Source organism: Bos taurus, chromosome 7 (genome assembly GCF_002263795.3).
Source record: "Bos taurus isolate L1 Dominette 01449 registration number 42190680 breed Hereford chromosome 7, ARS-UCD2.0, whole genome shotgun sequence".
Lineage (NCBI taxonomy): Eukaryota > Metazoa > Chordata > Mammalia > Artiodactyla > Bovidae > Bos > Bos taurus.
In genome coordinates, this window is record NC_037334.1 from 98,600,706 (window position 1) to 98,609,237 (window position 8,532).

An 8,532-nucleotide genomic window follows, 5' to 3' on the forward strand; every position below is an offset into this window, starting at 1 on the left:
ATGAAGCACCAAATATGAGTGCTTCACAAGCAGTGGCTAGAGCTGAGAATGCAACTGGGATGCATCATACACGGCCTTTGCAATATTAATATTTAGAGTCTATTGAGAGGGCAAATGGTACAATGACCACCCAGCAGTGTGGTAGGTCTTCTGAGCGGGGAGACTGAAGTGTTGGCGGGAGGGAATGGGACAGTTGAGAATTCCTCAATATTTTTGTTCCAAATGATCCAGTGATAATAGTTTTGAAAAATTATTAATATATTCATTAACGTTTTTCATCACATTTTTTGGGTGACAAAAATCATCCAGATTCCTGGAAAATGCAGTTTTTATTCTTAGGTCATCAGATTAAATTGCCTCCAACCCATTATTTATACAGTTATCTGCCAACACCTGGGGCACGCTCTAATTTCTAGAAGATTGTGATTCATAATTCACTCTTTGTATTAATATATCTAATTTTATTTCTGTTATGTCTAATTGATTTTAATATTACCGTATTCTATCCTGGGCTTCCCTTGTGGCTCAGCTGGTAAAGAATCTACCTGCAATGTGGGAAACCTGGTTTCTATCCCTGGGTTGGGAAGATCCCCAGGAGAAGGGAAAGGCTACCCACTCCAGTATTCTGGCCTTGAGAATTCCATGGGCTGTCTAGTACATGGGGTCGGACACAACTGAGCTACTTTCACATTCACTTTCATCCTGGTCTCTCAGTCCCTGGATGTGCTCTCCTTTAATGATCTTGTCTTTTACCATATTCCAGCAACTACCTTCCATGGTCAAAAAATATGTCTTGTCATTACCCATGCGGCTGCTGCTGCTAAGTCGCTTCATTCGTGTCCGACTCTGTGCGACCTCAAAGATGGCAGCCTACCAGGCTCCCCCATTCCTGGGATTCTCCAGGCAAGAACACTGGAGTGGGTTGCCATTTCCTTCTCCAATGCATGAAAGTGAAAAGTGAAAGTGAAGTTGCTCAGTCGTGTCCGACTCTTAGCGACCCCATGGACTGCAGCCTACCAGGCTCCTCCACTCATGGGACTTTCCAGGCAAGAGTACTGGAGTGGGGTGCCATTGCCTTCTCTGGTCATTACCCATGCAAGCCCTAAATAGTCTCATCCTGTTGTTGTTCAGTCACCTAGGCATGTCCAACTCTTTGTGACCCCATGGGCTGTAGCATGCCAAGCCTCATACTGTGTAAAGCAATGAACATCAGTGATTCTGTAGACTGTGATGGTCAGAAATCTGGGATCCCTTTAGGCTGGATGCCTCTGGCTAGAGGGATCTCACAAAGCTCAGACAAGGTGTTGGCAAGGGCTCCAGTCTCTTGAGGTTTTCATAGGAAAGGGTCTGTTTCTAAGCCCACTCATGATTTTCAGTAGGCCCCACTCTCTGCTGGCTGCTGATGAGACAGTGGTAACTTGCCGTGTGGACCCTTCAAAGGCAGCTCAAAACATGGCAGCTGTTTCTCCCAGAGTGAGGGCTGAGAGACAGCAATTAATATCATAGTCTAGATATCATAGTCATAGAACCTAATTTCACAAGTGCCAGCCTTTCACTTTTATCACGTATGTTCCCTCAGTTGTGTCTAACTCTTTGTGGCCCCGTGGACTGTAGTCCCTCTGGCTCCTCTGTCTATGAAATTTTCCAGGCAAGAATAGAGGAGCGAGTTGCTATTTCTTTCTCCAGGGGATCTTTATGACCCATGATTGAACCCATGTCTCCTGCATTGGCAGGTGAGTTATTTATCACTAGTACCACCTGGGAAGCATGTATTCTTCATTAACGTTAACTAGGTCGAGCACACCTCGTTAATTCAGAATGGGATTACCCAAATACAGGAATAATAGGAAGCAGAGGTCTTTGGCAGTTACCTTAGAGGCTGTCTCCCACACCCTTCCTTTTCTCCTCAAATTTTGAAACTTTCCTTTTTCCACTCTCTCTTAGTCTGATGACCTTCAAGACCCCCATAAGTTGCCACCTCTTGATCTACCTACCGTTATGTCCTATTTTCTTTCTTCCTGTCACTGTGGACAAGGTGTCCTTCCACACCTAGCCTAAGGACAGCCTCCCTACTTGTGTTCCAGAGCCTAAAGTGTTTTGCATAGTCAAGGATATTGCTCCAAAAATTCTCCCCTATTTTTTCTGCATCATCAAATTTTCTTTCTCAGTTGGAGTTCACATCATTATGTAATTTCTGTCTTCAAAACTCTCTTGATTTCACAACCCTTTATAACTCCTGCCCCATTTCTGTGCTTCCCTACTTGAACATTAATTTGAAAAATGTGTTTCTATTCTTTATCCCAATCCATCTCTTCCTGTACCTACTACAATACTTGTACTGCACTAGGAATTTTCTCCTCTTGGTATCCTTAATAGCAGAAATTGTTATAATTCTTTATACAGTATAGAAAAAGCAGATTGATATGGGCAGGGTAAATAATTTTGAAGTAAATAATCAAGGGATTCAGATCAGATCAGATCAGTCACTCAGTCGTGTCCGACCCCATGAATTGCAGCACACCAGGCCTCCCTGTCCATCACCAACTCCCAGAGTTCACTGAGACTCTCATCCATCGAGTCAGTGATGCCATCCAGCCATCTCATCCTCTGTCGTCCCCTTTTCCTCCTGCCCCCAATCCCTCCCAGCATCAGAGTCTTTTCCAATGAATCAACTCTTCGCATGAGGTGGCCAAGAGATATAAAATCTTCCCTCAGTTGTTATCCCTTCTGTAGAACAGTTTAGTTCCTGAACTGGAACATTTTTTATTTACCAGTGACAGAATATTCTTTGGGTAGCAATCAACCCTGCCTACTGGTAAATGCAGTGATGGTATCCTATGATGTAATGACAATTTCCTCTTTGAAAATTTCCTAATTGTCTTATTTCCAGAAAAGATTAAAAAATTTGAGCTGAAATGAGTTGTGAAAAAGACCCCTTTCTACCCTGAAGTGATGAATACATTCATTTTTAAAGAAAACTCTCTTATCCGTGATGCTGAATAACTCATACATAAAGTATCTACAGCCTGTTCTTTTTCATGTTGTATTTACCAGGGATCACCCGGAGGTTATTTGAGACTGGGGACTGGTCTGCTATGTTTTGAAGATGTTCTGCTGCTGCTGCTAAGTCGCTTCAGTTGTGTCCAACTCTGTGCGACCCCATAGATGGCAGCCCACCAGGCTCCCCCATCCTTGGGATTGTCCAGGCAAGAACACTAGAGTGGGTTGCCATTTCCTTCTCCAATGCATGAAAGTGAAAAGTGAAAGTGAAGTTGCTTCAGTCTTGTTCGACTCTTAGTGACCCCATGGACTGCAGCTCACCAGGCTCCTCCGTCCATGGGATTTTCCAGGCAAGAGTACTGGAGTGGGGTGTCATTGAAGATGTTCAGATGGTTTCAGTCCTCACAAGACCAAAGCACTCTTTCTATGGGTCAGACTGATGCTATTTAGTCAATACGTATAACCTCCTTAACCGCCTGGAATTTATATGCCCCAAATGACCTTAAATATTGTCATTTAAATAGGGTTCTGAAGCAACAAAGGCAATTGCCATTACTGTCCTAGCTTCTAAATCTGGATATTAACAATATAACTTTTGATTTGTTACCCACTAAAAAATTACAGAGTTCTTACTGTTTAACTTGCCAAAATATCCCTTACTTCAAAACATGCCTGAGTGAAATGGACAAGTGAAAAGGCGTGTTACTAACTCATCATTCACAATGATCCCCACTGTATAGCATTTTCCCATGCCAAATAATATCTCTCCAGAATTCTGATTCCCCACTGCAGCACTTTCAGTTTTGACCCATATGCTATGGTTTGTGTTGCAGAACTGCTCTAGACTGCTGAGCTTTCGGTATTAAGAGTTAAATCATTTTTAAAGGCTCAGGAGAATCTGTTCTCCACAGAGAGAAATACACACTTGAAGGAAAATCAAAATGCACGAAACATGGCAAGTAGATATTAAAAAAAAGGCAGTAAAAAATGTAGAATTTACTGCCCTTTACAATATCTCTGCAACTAATCACTCTGGATCACTGTCCACACCTTGAAAGAATATTTTTTGTTTTCAATGGAATTCCTAAAACATGAGGATTTGTTTACTGTACAATGACTCCAGATGAGTGTGCTTGTCCTGGTGCTTTTTGAGAATATTGATCTGCTCAGCTATGGCTTCTAACTCAACTGCCTTTTATATCCATTATTTGATTACTTAATGGCCAGTCACTTTTAGTATTTGCCAATGGAAACATTAATTCTAGAACCACAAAAAAATGGCTGAGACAGGGCTGAATTAAAATCTTGTGTAGTTAATACTTTGGTTAAGATTCCAATTAAGTGTTCAGTAGGATTAATTTGAGTCTTTTTAAGAAAAGGGAGTTAATGTGTTTTTCCTTCTGGTATTTGTGTTCCACAGTATTAAAACAATAGGGCATTCCATAATTATGATGGTCAGAAATGAATTGTCTGTGTTATCTGCATCAGACTGGTTTAACATGACTAGTTTTTTAACAGGGTAAGGTTGAAAAATATTGACTTAATAGACATTTGTTAAAAAGTTGTATTTTGGTGAAGATGTATGTGAAGCACCAAGGGGCATACACAAATAATCATCATGGGTCTTTCCTCAAAATGGTACAGACTTGAAAAGCTGATGGGAAATGTAAATTGATTTTTTAAAACTTACACCAGGTAGGAAATGATGTGTCTTACTGCATAGAAAAGGCTATTTCCTAAAGTGGCTCTCAGTTCAGGTTCTAAGGAGAAGAGTAGATAATTCTGAGCAGAGCTAGATTTCTTTTGAACATGTGGATAGGAAGATGGGGAGGTGTGGAAAGACATTTCAGACATGAGAAATATCAGAGATAAAGCATAGGAGATACTAGGATATAAAGAAGGTGTGTTGCAATATTTATCCAGTTAGACTGTAAGGTGAGAAAAACTGATTCATAGAAGATAATTTTGAAAAGATGAACTGAAGCTACATGTGGCCAGGCCTGGAATGCTAGACCATGGCTTAGGTTTCAGTGTTTAAGCATGAGTCCTTGGTGAAAGTGAAGTAGCTCAGTCATGTCCGACTCTTTGCGACCCCTGTGGACTGTAGCCTACCAGACTCCTCCGTCCATGGGATTCTCCAGGCAAGGATACTGGAGTGGGTTGCCATTTCCTTCTCCAGGGATCTTCCCCACCCAGGGATCAAACTTGGGTCTCCCGCATTGCAGGCAGACGATTTACCGTCTGAGCCACCAGGGAAGTCCTTGGTAACACATAATAATACCTTCAACTCTGATACCCTTGCCTTTCCCAACTTCTTCCCCAACTTCCCAAGACAGTATTAGTGAAAGTGAAAGTTGCTCAGTTCAGTTCAGTTCAGTCGCTCAGTCATGTCCGACTCTTTGCAACCCCATGAATCGCAGCATGCCAGGCCTCCCTGTCCATCACCATCTCCCAGAGTTCACTCAAATTCACGCCGATCGATTCGGTGATGCCATCTCATCCTCTGTCATCCCCTTCTCCTCCCGCCTCCAATCCCTCCCAGCATCAGAGTCTTTTCCAATGAGTCAACTCTTTGCATGAGGTGGCCAAAGTATTGGAGTTTCAGCTTTAGCATCATTCCTTCCAAAGAACACCCAGGACTGATCTCCTTTCTCTTAAGGATGCTTTAACATGAAAGTGTTAAAATATTTTGCAAGGAAAATATTTCTTTATATTAATACTTGTAAACGTCATTCAGTTCAGTTCAGTTCAGTTGCTCAGTCATGTCCAACTCTTTGCAACCCCATGAATAGCAGCACGCCAGGCCTCCCTGTCCATCACCAACTCCCGGAGTTCACTCAGACTCATGTCCATCGAGTCAGTTATGCCATCCAGCCATCTCATCCTCTGTCGTCCCCTTCTCCTTTTGCCCCCAATCCCTCCCAGAATTAGAGTCTTTTCCAATGAGTCAACTCTTCACATGAGGTGGCCAAGTACTGGAATTTCAGCTTTAGCATCATTCCTTCCAAAGAAATCCCAGGGCTGATCTCCTTCAGAATGGACTGGTTGGATCTCCTTGCAGTCCAAGGGACTCTCAAGAGTCCCTTTTGAACTACAGTTCAAAAGCATCAATTCTTCGGTGCTCAGCCTTCTTCACAGTCCAACTCTCACATCCATATATGACCACTGGAAAAACCATAGCCTTGACTAGATGAACCTTTGTTGGCAAAGTAATGTCTCTGCTTTTTAGTGTGCTATCTAGGTTGGACATAACTTTCCTTCCAAGGAGTAAGCGTCTTTTAATTTCATGGCTGCAGTCACCTTCTTCAGTGATTTTGTAACCCAAAAAAATAAAGTCTGACACTGTTTCCACTGTTTCCCTATATATTTCCGATGAAGTGATGGGATTGGATGCCATGATCTTCGTTTTCTGAATGTTGAACTTTAAGCCAACTTTTCCACTCTCTACTTTCACTTTCATCAAGAGGCTTTTTAGTTCCTCTTCACTTTCTGCCATAAGGGTGGTATCATCTGCATATCTGAGGTTATTGATATTTCTCCCAGAAATCTTGATCCAGCTTGTGCTTCCTCCAGCCCAGCGTTTCTCATGATGTACTCTGCATATAAGTTAAATCAGCAGGTTGGACAATACACAGCCTTTTCGTACTCCTTTCCCGATTTGGAACCAGTCTGTTGTTCCATGTCCAGTTCTAACTGTTGCTTCCTGACCTGCATACAGATTTCTCAAGAGGCAGGTCAGGTGAAATATTATTATTTAAAAGAACTGATTTGTCTATGAAGTATAAATCATGTCCTGTTGTTGTTTGTCAACTAAAAATACATTTTTTTCAGGGTTGTGTTTGACCAAGTGGGAAAGTGGTTATAACGCAAAAGCTACAAACTACAATCCTAGCAGTGAAAGCACTTATTACAGGATATTTCAGATCAACAGCAAATGGTGGTGTAATGATGGCAAAACCCCAAGCAGGTGACGGCTGTCATGTATCCTGCAGTGGTAAGACAAGATGAACATTGAGTGATGATGATGGTATTGTTCTCTTCAGAGCATCAACAAGTCTAGTGATAATAAAGTCATAGGTCATTCCAGAAACTCTTGATGTTAGCAAACAAGTATCCTTTTATCATACCAGCTCTTTAATTTCTTACTTAAGAAATTAGGAGGAGGATAATAGAGAGCTTCTAGAAATTAATATGGAGCTTTTCTAGGTCCCTGATGAGCTCTTCAAGACATTTTCATTTGTATTGAATCTCTATTCTTATAGGTATAACCAGATGGGCCATGTGTCATCACTTAATGTTGCTCAGTTGTGTCCAACTCTTTGCGACCCCATGGACTATGCAGTCCATGGAATTCTCCAGGCCAGAATACTGGAGTGGGTAGCATTTCCCTTCTCCAGGGGATCTTCCCAACCCAGGGATCTAACTTAGGTCTCCCACAATGCAGCCAGATTCTTTACGAGCTGAATCCCCTTGACAGTATCAGTGAGTGGGCCTAATTCTGATCCAGACTCCACCCATGGTGTGATAGGACTTGGATCATACCCTGTTGCCAACCAGATCTGGCTATCTTTCTCTGCTGGTCTTGTCAAAATAAGAAGACAGAGATGTAGGACAAAGCCTTAAGCCTCATCTGGAAGTCTTTTCAACTATCTGGCAAATACTTCACTTTTCCGTCAGTGCTGACTTTCTCTTTTTGTATTACACTGAACTTTTCTGGTGTCCTCAAGCCCTCCTGACTGCTGAAAAGTCCCCTCCTTCAGAAGGGTGTGTTACTGTCAGCTGAACTTCTAGTAACAGGCTGGAGACCTGCTGTAAAAGCACAGATTGCTAGGATCTGTATCTACATTGTCACTTCATTCTCCTCCAGTCAGATTATATTGCCATCCACCCCAGCCTCTTACATCTGCCTAAACCTTGCTAGAGATGGCCACACTCTGCCATTCTACCAGGTCCTTCCTGGATACCTAGCCTTCAGGCAGTTCCTGGAACTGCCCTTCCCAAGTCCAGCCTCTGTGCTCTCCTAGGTCCTGTGGCCCCAACATGCACCATGCTGAAGATGGTGGGCACTCCCCGTCTGTATACCTGATGGTGCCATGGTATCTGTACATGATTTTAAGTGAGAATTTTTTTAAAGACTACTATTGAGAATTCCCTGGTGGTTCAGACGGTAAAGCGTCTGCCTACAATGCAGGAGACCTGGATTTGATCCCTGGGTTAGGAAGATCTCCTAGAGAAGGAAATGGCAACCCACTCCAGCATTCTTGCCTGGAAAAGCCCATGGATGGAGGAACCTGGTAGGCTACAGTCCATGGGGTCGCAAAGAGTCGGATACAACTGAGCAACATTTAATTTACTTTATTGAGAAATTTTAAGTATTTATAAACTGCAAAGATACACATATATAAATAAGGAAAGGAAACACAAACCTGAGAGAAAGGGATGGTTCTGGGCAATGAGTAGCACCTGAAAATTGTCAATTGCAGCAAGTCGTACACAACATTCTATAGCATTTATTTATCTTGGTAAGAAATC